Source organism: Vanessa tameamea, chromosome 15, assembly GCF_037043105.1.
Source record: "Vanessa tameamea isolate UH-Manoa-2023 chromosome 15, ilVanTame1 primary haplotype, whole genome shotgun sequence".
Classification (NCBI taxonomy): domain Eukaryota; kingdom Metazoa; phylum Arthropoda; class Insecta; order Lepidoptera; family Nymphalidae; genus Vanessa; species Vanessa tameamea.
In genome coordinates, this window is record NC_087323.1 from 5,594,393 (window position 1) to 5,611,217 (window position 16,825).

Here is a 16,825-nt window from a genome sequence, read left to right on the forward strand (position 1 = left end):
TTACTTTTCTGATAGTTATTTCGATAATAATTGTCTATACGATTTCATATCAGTTTAGTTTTATCAAAAAGTTTCAGTTAATCGCTAATTGAACTGTAGGTAATCCGTCAATGAAGTCTTTACCAATCAGAATGAATTGTAGCGTGATAACTTAGTTTTTCTATTGGTGGACGATGACGCGATATCTATTTTGGTCGCGAGTGAGAATGCGCGCGCTGAGAAACATTAACATGTGTGAATCTGTGCACAGCCGATCGATGTGTGCGTGTGTTGTTGAGGCGCGCTCTCTCTGTTTACCGCGCGGTACTGTGGCCGGCGAGCGCCTCGCACTCACGTGTGTATCGCGAAATCGAGTTTTCCGGCGGCTGCCGACCTGCATTAGCAGCCTATGGTGTTTTCCAAAAGTTTATTGGTGCTAATTCGTGCCGGGTGTTAAGATAACATTGCAGGGTCCGACGGATAGTTCGAGCGTTCCTATTTCGGTCCTGCTCATAAAAATTATAGGTGTTTTCGGCGGATGCGATGAATAAATTTTGCAAATCGAGTCTGTGTGTCGAAAAGGTTCGTGAGAGCTATGTTTTGATCGGTCGGCGTGTTGTGGCTGTGCCGGGCGGTGCGGATGCGTTTCGGCTCGGGTTCCTGCTGCCGGTATCAGTGAAATTGCGACAGTGTTACCAATTCTTGACCCTGAGGGTACTGGATCTCGGAGACGGAGTCGGAGCTGTAAACAAGGACTTGATCCAGATGCTTCACGCTGTGCCTGGCACATGTTAAGGTAAATGTGATCTTGTATCAGGATACATACGAAGTGCATCCTCTTGATATTCTTATCACGTATGTTTGTTTCCTTATTCAGTCGAGAGTTTGCTTATTTCCGCTGAAGCGCAGCGAATCTCGCACGGATTTTATGATTTATGTTAGTTAGCGTTTCATTAGCATGTGTTACAGAATATTATGTGCGCTTCAAATAAAAAAAAGAGTACAAATATTTAAATTTAATTATCGTTCCCAAGTAGATTCGAATAAGTATGTTGACCTAAAATATAATATCTTTCCTATTGATACCGACGATTTTATCTCTAGTAGGTATACATGAGTTGATAGCATATGCACTTTTCTAGCCACTATGTTAAATTAATAGAGTTTTTTTTTAATTTAAGTAAACAGCAATAAAAGTTACCTTGTAATTTAATAATATTGTTAATAATTTAATAATCTTGTAAGTTAATAATTATTAGATTCATGAAAGTGTTTTTACTGTTTAATAAAACCAAATAGTGTAATTATTGCACAAAATGAGAAGCGAATAACGTATTATGTGCAATTAATATTTATTTAATAGGACGATGACACGCATAAAAATATCAAAAATATTACGTAGTGCAAAACATAACCCCTGAAAAAAATATATTCATATTGGAATCGATAGGAATCCATTGATAACTGTTATTTTTATAAAAAAAGTAATGTCTGAATTAACTCTATATATTTTTAAATGTCAATAAAATTATTTTAAATAGTTCATTTATGACTCGAATAACATAAATAAATAAAAATAGAATTTTCGTTAAAACAAAGATAATAGTAATATTACTATATCTATTATGCTTAAGGATTGAATAAAATTACCATATGTATAAAGAACTGTTGGTTCAGTTTTACGATTATTATTCTTAAAAATTCAGTTCAATTCGAGTCAAACATAAAACTTTGTACAATTACATAAGAATGACTTATGTGTGGACTTTTTTCATTAACTGTTTCATTTCACTTTGTCTATCTCCATATAAAATTGATTAATCTAGGTATTACTGTACGAATTATGTAAGTAATTAACTTATAAGTTATTGGGCCTATCCCAATCAACACGTACATTATGTTAACATAAAAACATTTTAAAGACAATCTTTTTACCGTGCTTTATTGTAATATTGTTTTAAATAAAATTTGGTATTTAAAATATAAAGATTATCATGAGTCAGTCAATCACAGTTATATTATTTTTCAAATTAATCAGGTTTGTATAAATAGGTATAATATTTTACTTACGTCTAAATACGTATAAAATTGACAAAAAAGAATGGGGCATAGATGTGTCTGACGCATAATTTGTTTTTGTACTAGACGCAGATGTTTATTTATTTTTGACTATTACGAATGATACACAAAGATTATAACATATCGTTTATTACATAAAGTATGTCCGGCGGTAATTAATTACAGGGCGCAGCGCTCATTTTGTGCTTTACATAAAAACGCATAACATTGTAATTTTACAGGTCTACAACCTTGAGTAATGATTATATTACGTTAAAAGCTATTAATTCGTTCGTTTATGGCTGTTATTTATATTTCAAAAAATAATGCGTTATTTTAAATACAATTTTCAATTGAAATCATTTATTTTTTTAATCTTCTAATTTTGACACATTCTTTTTTTTATTTTTAATACATACTTTTTTATATTTTTAATACTACGTTATTATTAATACCACTAGTAATTTAAAATTATTTGCGCATTGGTGAAAGAGATAGGAGAATCTTGAAAAACCCTTGAGTCTTAAATTCCGTGAACAAAATAATGTTCCCGATAATCGTTTGAGTGGCACTCAATAATAATAACATTTCTCTAATTACAATAATGCTTTATAGTTACGTAATTACTTGTAGTAAATTTTATAGTTATTAGTAATACAGTTTATAATAAAAGAAAGAAAGTAGTAAGTATAATATCAATACTTTGTTTCACAGTTTTCTGGTTGAACTGCGTGTTAGCTAGTTACAGGCAAACCATATGGGCAATACATTCGCGGTGTAAGGAGTGGTTAATACTTCTTGCAGTGTCAAAAGGCGAATTCGAACTACTCTACCTACTTTATATATTTGTCTAAATTGAATAAACCAAAGTAATATATTAAAAAATATCCAAAGTGCAACAGTATTTCCGATTTTTTATTGCAACAAAATCTCGCATATTATTTTGTAAAAAAGTATTAAACAGACTTAATGAGTAACGTACTCCAAGTTACTTACAGACCCGTCTTAAGCCCCATAATCCGCGTGTAAGCAGTGTTTCTAATTGGAATATACATTCTTCCTTTAAAATATTTTTAAAAATCCTCCTAGGTCGCCTTACCTATTGCCCAAGACTTTAAGAGGCGCCCCCCTAACACTCGGCACCCGAGTTTTTGCACTCCCTACAACCGGGATTAAGAAAGACCTGGTTACTGTGACTAATAAATAAGTTAATTTGTTCGATTTTAGTTGATTGATATAAGATCGATATCTTTAAATGAATTGTAATATAGTTAATAAATATCGGGATATGTTTTTTTGCCTAAAGGCTTTAGCACACGCGCACTGTTTTTTTTATCTTTTGCTGGATATTATGTTTCATATTGATAATAAGAAGTATAACATAAAGGAGGCGTATATTTTTATGTAATATATATTTATCTGATTAGATAATGATTCTTTTATACATATCCTTGTACACAATGTACGATTTTCTTGATGAAAATTAAACGATTGTTCAATTTAACGTTTAGTTTGGCATGTTAAAATAACAAGAAGTACCTGATAATTAAGGTCAAAAGATTGAAATCAGCAGTGATATCCTGTAAGAAATCACTTCTTATCTCACTCGTGAAACTTATGGCGTTGCGCTGTTTTGATGTATGTACTTTTTAAGAGTGGTAATTTTATTGTAGTAAATGTCGCATGCTATGCGATATTTTTGACATTTCACGATCGCGTTTTCTACGGTTGTTGTGAAGCAGGACTTATAAAATATCGATTTAAAAGTGCACGAAAGTTATTAACTAATTAATCTTCTGAGCGGTGTCGGTGCAACACTATTCCGATGCACTTTCTTATGTTCAATACATTTTCATTACAGGGCACAGTGATAAATCTTTTTAAGACAGGCTATAAGTCCGTAATAAGATTTAGTTTATCGACATAAACGAAATCTCTTTACGCATTTATCTCTGGTATTTGTTATAATCTTGGTAAAAGAAAATTGTTTTTTTTTTATAAAAATAATGTAGAAATTGTCTACAAGTACAGTCTGTAAATTTCCCACGGCTGGGGTAAGGGCTCCTCTCCCTTTGAGGAGAAGGGGCATAATCCACCAGGCTACTCGTATGCGGGATGGTGGATTCACATATGACAGAATTTCGGTGAAATTAGACACATGCAGGTTTCCTCACGATGTTTTCCTTCACCACTGAGCACGAATTATAAACACAAATTAACCACATGAAAATTCAGTGGTGTTTGCCTGCGTTTGAACCCGCAATCATCGGTTAAGATGTACGTGTTTTAACATCTCCGCTCGGCTCAGAAATTGTCCAATGTCCTATTTTTTTACATAACCAACGATAGAAACTCAAAATCTTTAGAATCGATCCAGTGATTAGAACGTGATTAGGTAACTAACATCTAAATATAAATTTTCAAATGAATGTACAATAGAAAGATGAAAGCGTCTATTCGTTTAAAAACATGTCATGATCAAGCATTTCGTATACATTCCAAATATTCATGTCATTCTTTTTTTTAAATTTTATTGTACAGACATGACCCCATTACAATGTTTTAGTACATATATATATATATATATATATATATAAAAAATGTCAGCACAGATACAAAATCGAAACCATAGCCTATATCTATGTTTTTAATAATCATAAAAAAATTATGGTCCATCAATCGCTAATAACATTATACCAGAAATAAATACAATTATTAATATATATTTTTTCTTCTATTGTGAGAGGGCATGGTTTGTGAGTCAATCCGTCAATAGAACATTAACAGTTGAACATCCTGAATATTCATTATCAATTGTTATGTAATGAGTTTCATATTATATGTCGTATGACTAATATTTAGTACAGTCTGTGATTCAATTCAATTATAAATAATTAATAAAAAATAAAGCTAACATATAGTTCCTTTTTTAAACAACAACAAATTAATTCAAGCACAATATTTCTTAGCAAAGTAAATCGTATTGATTTAGTTATAGTTATTTGTAATTGTTATTTGATTCAAAAATAAAAAATACACTCTATCAAAAATATTAATATGCTTAATACTTAATCCTTACAAAGAAATGAGGAAATTGAAAACATTACACAAAAAGGATTGCCTCCTCACAAAACAACGTTACATAATGTTTTATTTTCTTGGAACAACTACATATTGTAAGCTAATATGAATAACACTTGATATTTCTGCATTTTTCTTAAATAAATATTCTTAAGGTTACTTGCGTAAGAACTTATACCATTTTTGTTGCTAGTGGTGTACACTAATACGTTCTTGTATTTTTTTTAAGATGAAATAATTTTTATGAAATTTATAAATAGAATGCTCTTTATTCAATTTTTTGCTATTAGTTGGCCATTAAAGTATTATGAATTGCTTGGATACAGAGAAATGTAGGTTTTAAGAGATAGTTATCAGTAGGTTATCATTTGAATAAATGTTTTAAATTAAAACAGTATTATATTTTAAAACTGTCATAATATATTATTGATCGTAATAACAAACTCGATTACGAAATTTAATGTTATCAATATGACCAATATTACACGAACATCTCGAACAAACAATATGATTCTTATGAATGAGTTTCGTCGCCTACGCAATGCCGTTTTTTATAACCGTCCATGGACGGACTGAAATAATTGTTTTAACAGGGCTCCATCTATCAAATGTGCGTTTCGCCAAGGTTTAATGTAACCAATAATCTTTCAAGCATGCGTATTAAATAAACACGAGTATTTTTCTCTTGATATTTTGTTAAAAATGTTTATTATAAATTAAAATGCCTCTTTCTAATTTTGCTCCCAAATAAATTCGATAAAGTATTACTTTATTTTATAACATCATACCATGATAATACTATTGGACAGACATGTTTTTATTGATCTATAACGTAGTGGAGTTCTCATTTTAAATATTCATAACGAGTGTTTCTTTTACATTTGTTTTATTATTTAAATGCAAATAAAGTCATCAACACGATAGGATAATACAATGATACACATAGAGTCTATTATTAGACAGAGTACTCTGCCATATACATACATATATGTTTAGAAATAGCAAGTTTGTTTCGTACTGAAACAGTCTTTGAATATTATGTAACAGTTTATTTAGTATAGTAAGTACTGTGAAAATGTGTTTTTGTTAACACGGGACATTAAAAGTTATTGCAAAGTAACAATAAGAACGTATTCTCAAGTTCTATATTATAATAGCGTTGACTATGTACGTATCCGTGATAAGACGTGGCACACATGCAACGGACAAGGCCTACACACATATGAATTAATGTTAATTAGTACATGTTTGTTTATAACACACCCACACATATACATATCCGCACACATTTGTAAACACCGCGCATAATGAGCCTTCACATTTAAACTGTTGCTGATTAGAAAATAAACCGACTTTAGAACGGATTTTCAAAAATGTCACGTCTTTTTAAGATTAGGCATAGAGACTATTACAATATTATAATGAAAAGAAAATCTTGTTCAGTGTTGCGTTGATGTTTAAGTAAAACACGTATTTTTAAATTCAAAGTAAATTTAGATATTTTTGCCTATTGCAATAATAATTCTGAAGAAAAAGCAGTCGTTCGTCATATAACACAGAGTTCATTTTGCCTTCACACTTGCCTTAGGTAAGTACTAGTACCATCGTGAGAATAATATGTTCAAACTTTTGTTAGTTTTTTATCGAAATAACACTTAATCACTTCCTACTGCTCAAAGGGCGGAAGTCATGCGTTTACAGAAATAATAAATTAACGCCACTGTTTCAATACAATTCGTTAGATGCCCTTGTGTAGAGGTCAATTTTCAATTTTAGTAGGGTATTACAACACATATCAAATTTAACAAAACAAATGTTTGTATATGTGGGCATTCGGTAACTCTCGAGAAGTTTTCTGACAAACTCGAGTGGGCATCTATAAATTCATATACCTATTGCTCAATGATATGTCGTTGTGTTTGTTTAATTATTTTTTTACTAATCGGTTTGGTTTTTAAGGTCAGTTTACCAGTAGATGTTATTTGGATATTCATTAGTGATAATTGAAATATTTAACGGTTGGAATAATTGTCTATCGCATCCTAACTAATATTGTAAATGCGAAATTCACGTTTGCTTATTACGTACGTAACGTACTCCACCGATCGTCGTGATATTCTGATTACTAAAGATGCGTAAGGGTACACCCCACTCACACGTGGGTGAAACTCAATCAATCTGATGAATTATAGCGTTTTTAGTAAATCTTGACAGTAATCTCCGGTCACTTTGTGTTACGTTCACGTTCGCTCAGAGTAATTGAAAGTTATTTTTGTATGCATGCAGTTACACAACATCGTCAACCAGAATAATTGTCTTGTTTTGCCCTTCAATAGAATAATTTGAAATTCGAACATTTTATCCCAAATTTAATAAAAAATATTATAATTGAGAAAACGAAGTTTTAACATCCAAAACTTCCGTAAGTAATTAATTGTGTCACATTATAAACGTGTAGACTGAAATAATAATTTCAAATCCTTTAAACATTAACAAATATTAAATGCGAAATATAATTTCATTCATGAGAATTGTAGAGAAAAGAAACGAAATCTTAGAATGATTTGCTTTATTTTCAGTTCTCTAGTTTGAAAGTAATTAAATAAACTTATCAATTACATTTTTATTTATTGCTATACGAAGATCTTATCTTATAAACTTATTCGCAATTCTTAATGAAGGTAAAGATTATTGTATACTTTTTTGCTATGTCCCGCCCCCGACAGATTGTTCATAAATGATAATTGTATATGCCAACTAATCAGAACGTAAATAAAGATTAATATTCAAAAAATGAATGAAACGTAAAAACTCAAGACCATCTTGATTAGAAAACGTCGAACGTCACGCAAATTATTATTTGAGTTACACATTTTGTTGAATGAAATAGCTGCCAAAAATTAATAGAACAATACTAAATGTGTGTTAATAATGGCAGTTGAAGGTCCTTTTCGAATTACACAGGCAATTTACGGAACATTTCCAGAATATTCTAGATCGAGTTTATGAGTTCGTACTAAAAATACCTAGAATTTGTTCGGACTAATATTTTATTGTTATATCACATTTCCGACAATATTCCGAAAATAGAAAAATAAAACTGAATATATAGCTCTATTAAGATGCGATCAAGATAATTAGGCAAGTGTATGTTGCCTGTACATACTCGACTCACATTATAGTTGTTTTATCCATAGATAATGATTTTTCGTTCCATATTTCATTGGATTTAGGAATACTATGTTATCTCTAAGACAATTATTCTAGTAACATAAGAATTAATATGTTTATATTTTTTAGAGTTTATAATTTAATAATTACTCTTCGGGTATTATTATTTATGGTTAATATTCAAGAAAGAATCCACACTGATAAATCTTACTTGTGATTCATCTTGAGTGCGCGGCGTGAATTGAATATTTAGTTATAATAACCTACATCCTGGTAGGAAATGAAATAATCTATTTCTTATACATATATTTATATTGCAATTCAAAATTAACTATCGTTATTGCAATGTATTCATTGAAATTCCAATAATACTAGCCGCAACCTGTGATTGTACCCGCGATCATTTTAAACTATAAATGCATTTAAAGACATATGATGAGCAAATAACTGCGAAAAGTGACTTAAAGGAACATGTCAATATCACACTGCATAGAATAGGCCTGTTCTTTTAACGACAAGGTTCTGAGCCTTATTCTAGCACAGTGCTTTAATTGGACACGTGCAGGTTTCCTCGCGATGTTTTCCTTCACCGCCAAGTACGAATATTTATGGTTACTCTTCTGACTAGTGTGATTTTATGCTGTCGAATGCAAATCATTTTCAAATCGTACTTATAGTTCCGGAGTCTAGCGCATTCAGATATACAAATTCTATTTTATAAGTTATAGCACTGTTTACATTCAAAATTAAATAATTACAAAATATTCTATCATATTTATGAACTATTTGTGACATTTCACTTTGTTGGTAATTTTGTAAGTGTTGCAAACAACTTGCTCAAAGCAAATACCAATAGTAGTATATTGAAAGAAAAATAAAATAAATTTTGTATGCTTGAATTCCGCAACATATCTCGTCCTTAATTTATCAAGTTTTATGTTAAAAGAGGCAACGATTATTTATTGCGTCGTCATCTTAATAAGCCCCTTGGAGATTATTTTTTATCTCGGAAAATTTGCACTTGCAAATGGCCGAGGCGTCTTTGCCTGACCTGAGTGGGTTCTCAAATATTGGTTCAACGTCTAAAGTAAACAACTTTATCCGAGCCCGTTTACTTCGCTCTATATGGACAGTTTGCCAGCTGTTTTATCTGTATGTGGGACAGGCGTTTTTATATCCTTTATTAACTTAGATAAGAGAAAATTCAATGAGGACTAAATTATCAATGGAAAATTTGTTTATATGTCAAGTATAACAAATAATGTTTATATTAATTTAGGGTACTGCTAATTAAATAAAAAAAAAACAATGTTTATATGTATTTTATTATGCTAACAGAATATACATAAAAGAATTTTTTTTTTTAAGTTGCCTTATGTCGCCTTTTGTCCAATTACATCAAGTTTATTACAAAAGCAATTTCCAGTAAATTATAAATAAGTTTAACATACAATAAAACCATAAATTATGACAAATAAATTGAATATTTAAATAATGATAAACCGGCTGAATACTTAAACGCTTAAACTGCTCCTGCTCTTTACTCTTATTCCGTTCTTTGTTTGAAAATGTGACAAGCGATACGTATAATATGTTTTTTTGTTTATATGATATACATAATTTTTTTATTTCCACTATTAATTAGGTACATCAGTGTGACAAATATTGCTTTATTATAATAATAAGCAACTTTACATAAACAATATTAAAGAAAAATAATATCACTAAATAAATAATCACGCTAAATAACATACAGGTTTAGCAGTCTTATCGTTAAGTACTGATATCTTCGAAACAGTATAGTTATAAGCTTACTAACTATATCGGATTGGAGTAAATATAATGAACAACACTAGCACGTAACATTATATAAGATTTCATACTTATTTATAAATTTTAAAAAAACATTCAAATATTATAATCGAGTAGCCGTTGACCCAATAAGCACTGTAATCAGGTTACGGGTCGGACCCGGAATGCGATCTATTGACGCCTCCATTGTGCCATTAGCCTTGCCAGCTATTTAGGAGATTCATTCCGTCTCGTCTGTTTGATTGAAGTTAAAATCCTTTTTATGATAATATTGCAATAATAATTTTTATTTTTTTTTATTTTTTACAATACGAATAGTTTATTTATATTTAATCGTACGAGTACAATTCAGAATTATTTAAAATATTAATATAGAATTATTCAGCCAAGTGATTAAATCACGTCTCCACAGATAATAAAGTAAGGAAGGTTATAACATTAAGGAGCTTATATCTACCTACGGAAATTGGCAACGGTAGAGACAGTAAGTTCCTTGCAATTCGTTGCCAAATCTGACACCAAAGATGTCATGACTTATAATTACTAATTCACTCACTTATCATCAATAAATAAATAATACTATGCGATAGCGTGACGATATATTATTTCCTAAGCTTAAAAGTACATTGAAATAGACCAACGAAAGGTCAGACTAACCTTTTCGCTGTAAACTATCTCTGACAGAAAGAAATTGTTTTATTTTTAAAACATTTAGGTTTTCATATGTTTCATTTAAAAAATAAAATACATATTTTCTTATTAATTGTATTCAGATACACGGTATCTGGATAAAGATAAACAAGCTTCTTGTAAAATGTGATATCTGTTTATCACATTTTACAAGAAGCTTGTTATATTTCATACTATTTCTATACATATAATATTATATTGTCGTAGATAAAAGTTGTTTTTATAAAATTCTTAATTATTATAATAATTTCAATTATCGTGTCACATAATTTTCATAATAATAAACTAAATCTTTTTAGAAGTAAATATTAGTAGTCGAAATTTTTATTAAATGTCAATCGCACTAATCTACCTCTAAAAACCAAAGACATTTGTTAATAAATATCGTGTATTTAAGTTTTAATTCAAATTATTTATATTATAATTCAATTGTAATACAGTTATTCCAAGGTTACATACACTAAGTTTTATTTAATTCCTTACGGCGTTAATTATGGAAAAATAATAAAGTTTTAGCAAAACAAAATCGTACAGTTGACGTTAACTACGTTGGTTGTACTTGAAATCATAAACATTAAGTTTGTACAAATACACAGATAGCAATCTTAATTATACTGAGAACTGTTACTATCAAACATCTACTCGCATTTTATTAACATGGACACAATTTAAGAAACAATGTACCGTATTACCTGTTATCTATACCTTAATGAGCTTTTAAAACAAAAATTAAGCAAATAGTTTTACAGATAGTCATTTTAGAAATGTGACCATTACCTTAACTGTTAACGTATTCGTGATACTAGTAGTTATTTCTCCGAAATATTGAAAATTAAATGTTCTAAATTTCGACGAAAATCCTCACTCAGTTATTTGCGCCGGTTTTTCTCAGATAAGGATAATTCCTTTTACGAAACAGTGGTTAGTTTTCTGCTTTGACTATCAATTACTAAATTTAATATCTATGTTGAATAGATACATTTGAACTGTTCGTAAGTTGTACATTATTGGATCAGACCAGCCCGCTTCGCCTTTAATAGAAATATATCCCATATCGTATCTGACATACCTATTATATTTTGGCGAATTCTTTCGGCTGTTGCATCGAGATTAAGTCACAAACATAAAAACATATCAACATTCACATTTATATAAGTAAAAATAAGTCAACGTAATCGAAAAGTTGATGGTGTGGAGGCTTTTCTGGTACATACTGGCGCCAAAGAAAAACAAAAGTTAATAGAGCGTTGCGGAGAAATTGGTTTGAGCAGGGTACCAATTTTTTGATCACATATTTATTTGTAGGTTTATTTATTTTATCGTAATTCTACATTATACCAAAGCAAGGGCGGATATATAAACTCGAGAAAATAACTTTTTGAGATATTACTTCGAAAAAGAAATCTTAGTTATTAAATTTGTTAATTCAAACTAAGACATTCACTCAAGTATTGCGATAATTAAATACACCAATTAACTATAAAGATCATAAAATAGAATAAGCACTCAAATAATATATTTGGTTACTTGATGTGATTGCATTACTCATAAAAATCTAAGTGACCCCGACTTACAATTTGGGAGCTGCTAAATCTGCTAACGAATCTCAAGGCCTTAAATCTGTGAATTAGTGCACTGAGGTAAGTGAGGCGCCCGATAGCGCATTCTTGATTGTGATAAAAACAACCTCCATGTATCAGATCATTAATTCCTTAATTATCTCGCCGTCCTACATCAAACGAGCCGACGCGACAGTAAAGTACAGATTCTAGAGAATGTAGATAATGATGCTGCAAATTATACGCCGCTCGTAATTCAAGACCCATTTAAAATATGAATAAAGTCTACTGCTGGAATTTTTATTATTTATAAAACATCATGTTTTTTAATAATTTAAACATAAAACACAAACAGTTTAGACTCTAAGATAAAAAAAGTGTGGTTAAATAAAAATAAATACTACCATTAAAGATAAGCCGTCAACTGCATTTTTTTTACTTTTAATAATAAAAATCGCAATATAAGAATAATGATCGGTTTTTATAAATATTGTATTTATGTATTGGCGTTTTGGTTTAAAAATGAGTCGATATTTTACAGCATTATAAGTATGTTACAATATATGATACGTATTATTCATATATTATTTCACGTATGTAATCAATAGATTTAAATAATTCAAAGCATGGACATAATATGTAAGTACTTAGATATTAATAGCTTTATTAATCAAGTACATAAAAAAATGTTGTCTTTTAATGCCTTAATAGATTTCTTTTAATGCACTTAGATACTTGATCATTTAAAAACAAGTCTTGTAAGTTGTTTCGTAAAAATATATCTAGCAAAACCGTATTTTGATTAGCAAATAGTTTATAGTGTAATTTCTAAAACATATCCTATACTTATTGCTTATTATAATTAGCGCAAATATTGTACAAAACTTGCATACACTCGGAGACACACATTAACCTCATAACGGAGCTAGAGTGCAGGAGGTCATCCGAACGCTACTCAATAACAATTTGTCGGTATCGCACTGCATGTACGATAAATGCGGTCTGTTTGAAGACATCATTTTATATCACATTGCTGTTTTCTATTAATAACTATCGATTTTTAACGATGAGTATTCTATCGCTTCATTCAAACTAGCTTTAAAATGACGAAACATCCAAAACATCTAAAAAGTCATTTAAAAAATAAAATTGCTGATAAATTAGGAATATTTCTCATAAAAATTTGGTTATTGCCGACCTAACCTCCATCTTGCAGGTGTGGCGATCACGAACATTCAAAAATTATTTTAAATGTTTTCTAATATCGTAATTAACATCCGAAAATTGTTTTATGAATTCATTAGTATTTTAACAAGTATATTCTATAATAAAAATTGTTAGTTGTTAATAAATTAAGATATTCAATACTTTCTTTAGAATATATGTACATTGTTAAATGTCGGACTCGCATACGCGGTACAGTTACGAATATATTTTATTATTATATATAAATAGTAAATTATTATATTGTATATAAATGTATCGACATTTATAATTGCATAATTATAGATATGTTCCAACTATATATTTAACTATTCATTTAATCTTTTAAAAAATGTATATTAAATAAAATAATGCGTTAATTTAAATATTTTTGTAATAGTTAAATTCTATTATAAGCAATTAATTGTACTTATGCGGATTAGATGATAAGCAACCTGTCTAGTAATAATATAAAGTTAATTATATTTTAAAGTACTTAACTTATGTAATAAAAAGTACTTTACACATATATGTTTGAATATGATTTTCCAAATACATTATACTGTATCTAAAATTAATTACCGTTTAAGTCATGACTTGGTCAACGATACTCAGAATGCAAGCATAATCATTTTTCCTTTGAATCGCAATTCCCATTGTACGAGCGAAAAAAGAACCAATATTCTTGGCACCATTAGAAGTAATAAGATTGCTAGATTAATATTTAATTTCATTTTTGATCAAAACTTCGTCCGTGTAGGATGTAGAGTATCAAAACTACACAGTTAAAAAAATACATTGTAATTTGTTTTGGAATTTAGAAAATCATAATATTAGAATAACAATTCTAAACAAAATAAATAAACAAATAAAGTTATAATCAAATTAAAATACGTTGTTTCTAACTTATATATTTAATTTGAAAATTATAGATGGATTATCACTATGGTCACCATAAAATGTAAATAAATATGTTAATTTGTTAACATTAATTATGTTTCAAGGTTATTTATGTGTTGTTCGTTTTACGATGTTTTGAAGGTAAAGGCATTTATGATGCACATATATTACTTGAAATTAATTGTAAAGAACTATTTATCATATTTCGTTCGGAGAATCCGAAATTTTTAGCAGTTTTATTTAATTATAGTTGCAATGTATATTATGTGAGGAGAATCAACTGGTTATATTTTGTTCTAATTTTAGTGTTCTCTTAGACAATAAGTAAAAGAATTTTTTGCCGGTTTTCGATATGCATTTTGTGCTTCATATTATATTGAATAAATTGACATCATCGATTTTAAACTAAACATTGCTAGCTGTAACTTACATTAAACCGAAATATTCTATAGACAACGAATTAAGTATTTCTTTTAAAAGTATTGTAAGTATTGTATTTTTAAAGTATATATACTTGGACAAGTCAAAGGTATTGTGCTGTACAGCCACGCTTCCAGTGTTTTGACAGGAAGGATTTGATTACTAAAAAAAAATTTCGCGAGACGTAGACCGCGGTATAAAACTAAAATAGCCGGGCCTTGAGCTATTATTTAATTTTAATGTGTATTGGGTGTGAACATTTTGGTACACATGTGTGCACATGACGTGCACTAAGCGTACAAAAATATTACCTTCACGAAATTACGTCAATGTTAACAATAAAAGTGTATTATCTCTTGCAGCCAATGATTGAGCTTAAAAAACCGTCTAGTAGCATGAATTTAATCTCCAATTTTATTATAATTCTCTTTTTTTATATTAAGATTTAAGAATAATTTAATAAATAGTTTATGATATAAAAAAAAAATATTAAAATGTAGAGTAGACCGATTCTCGACTTTTCATTTCAAATAAGAAATAAGTAAGCGTTCTGATTCAATGGATTGTTTTCGAACGCGATAGAATAGTAAAACAAGGTTAAAGTAATTCGTTTTAACTATATATAATATAGCCTTGCTAACATATAAAAATTAAAGTTTATTTAAAAACATGTTTTATACATTCTGTTAAAACAGTCAACTATAAGAAGATGTACACACGTATTATCTAACAGAACTTGGCACAAATCCAGGTTGATCGAAGCAAAATGTTTTATGAAAAAACGCCCGCCCACGCTTGTCATATAACGCCGTATTGATCGTTTATCAAAATTGAATAATATGAATAAATATTCTTTATGATAGGAAATGAAAAAAACATGGCTTTAGTTTGATGTAACTTCCTTTCGTATTAGATTTGATAGCTCATTACAATTTTATTACTTGTGAGAAATATTTTGTAATGTCGTTAATATGTTCATTTAAATAAATTCCACCCCAAAACGACTGTATAAAGTTCATTTTTCTCTAATCATGTTTAGCATTACATTTGTTTTATAAATACATAATTCTTACTGCTAAGAAATCTTTGTTGTGTTGTATAGTATAAATATATATGTGTTCGGTACATAAACGTTTACAAAAAAAGTAATCCATATCTATATTTATTTTAAGTATATTATTTAGCAAAGGAAGCAGTAAAATGTTCGACAGGTAGTTCCGAACGATTTGAATGTTGGCTCAACTCCAACAGTTTAAGGTGTGAAATAGTAAACTTCATATACCTATGTATTTGTCTCGAGGAAGCGAAATTATTCTTATGTTTCACGGCAAAGCGATAAGCTTTTCTCATTTCATCTATTTCACGAAATTTAAATTGGGTACCAAAAAATTACAGGTCCTACCAAGTTATGTTATTATTGAATTTAAAATGTCGTTATAACTTTATGATAATTAAACAACATACAATGTAAATTTATGATTATTAGCTTTCTTTCTTTTACTAAATATTTGTCTATTTTTGATTTTGGAATAAATTTAGATTTTTCCGTCGAGAAAAGCTTTCAGTGTCTGGTTTTTAAATACGTAAAGTCGTCCTGCGCTCAATGTCTATCTGGAGGCTAATTCTATTACGATATATCGTATACGATATACTAATTTGATAATTTAAATAAAACTAAAATAATTAAATATAAATAATAATTTAAATAAAACGTGATAATCTGTTACAAGAATTGAATCCCTGGTGGTCTCGGAATACCGTCCGATCGAACTATTAGAAGGAATAGTGCGTGTACAAGTGATTCTGCAGTGCACTGTAATTAATCTTCTGTTTATTGGCCAGTCTCAATTACTTGTCAAAATCGGTGAATTAACCATAATTTTGAAGAACAGTTTTGCATATTTAATTCCTTACCCTTACTTTCCATTTGAAAGTTGTTGAACGTTTTGGTG

General features: G+C 29.3%; 1 protein-coding gene across 1 annotated transcript in view; it reads left to right on the forward strand.

Annotated features, from left to right (window-relative positions):
• Positions 1–278: 278 nt before the first annotated feature.
• Positions 279–16,825, forward strand: part of LOC113399082 (activating transcription factor 3) — a 45,604-nt gene continuing 29,057 nt past the window's right edge. Inside the window, exon 1 of the mRNA XM_026638115.2 lies at positions 279–775. The gene's annotated coding sequence lies outside the window, so the exon portion shown is untranslated. The remainder of the gene's footprint in view (positions 776–16,825) is intronic.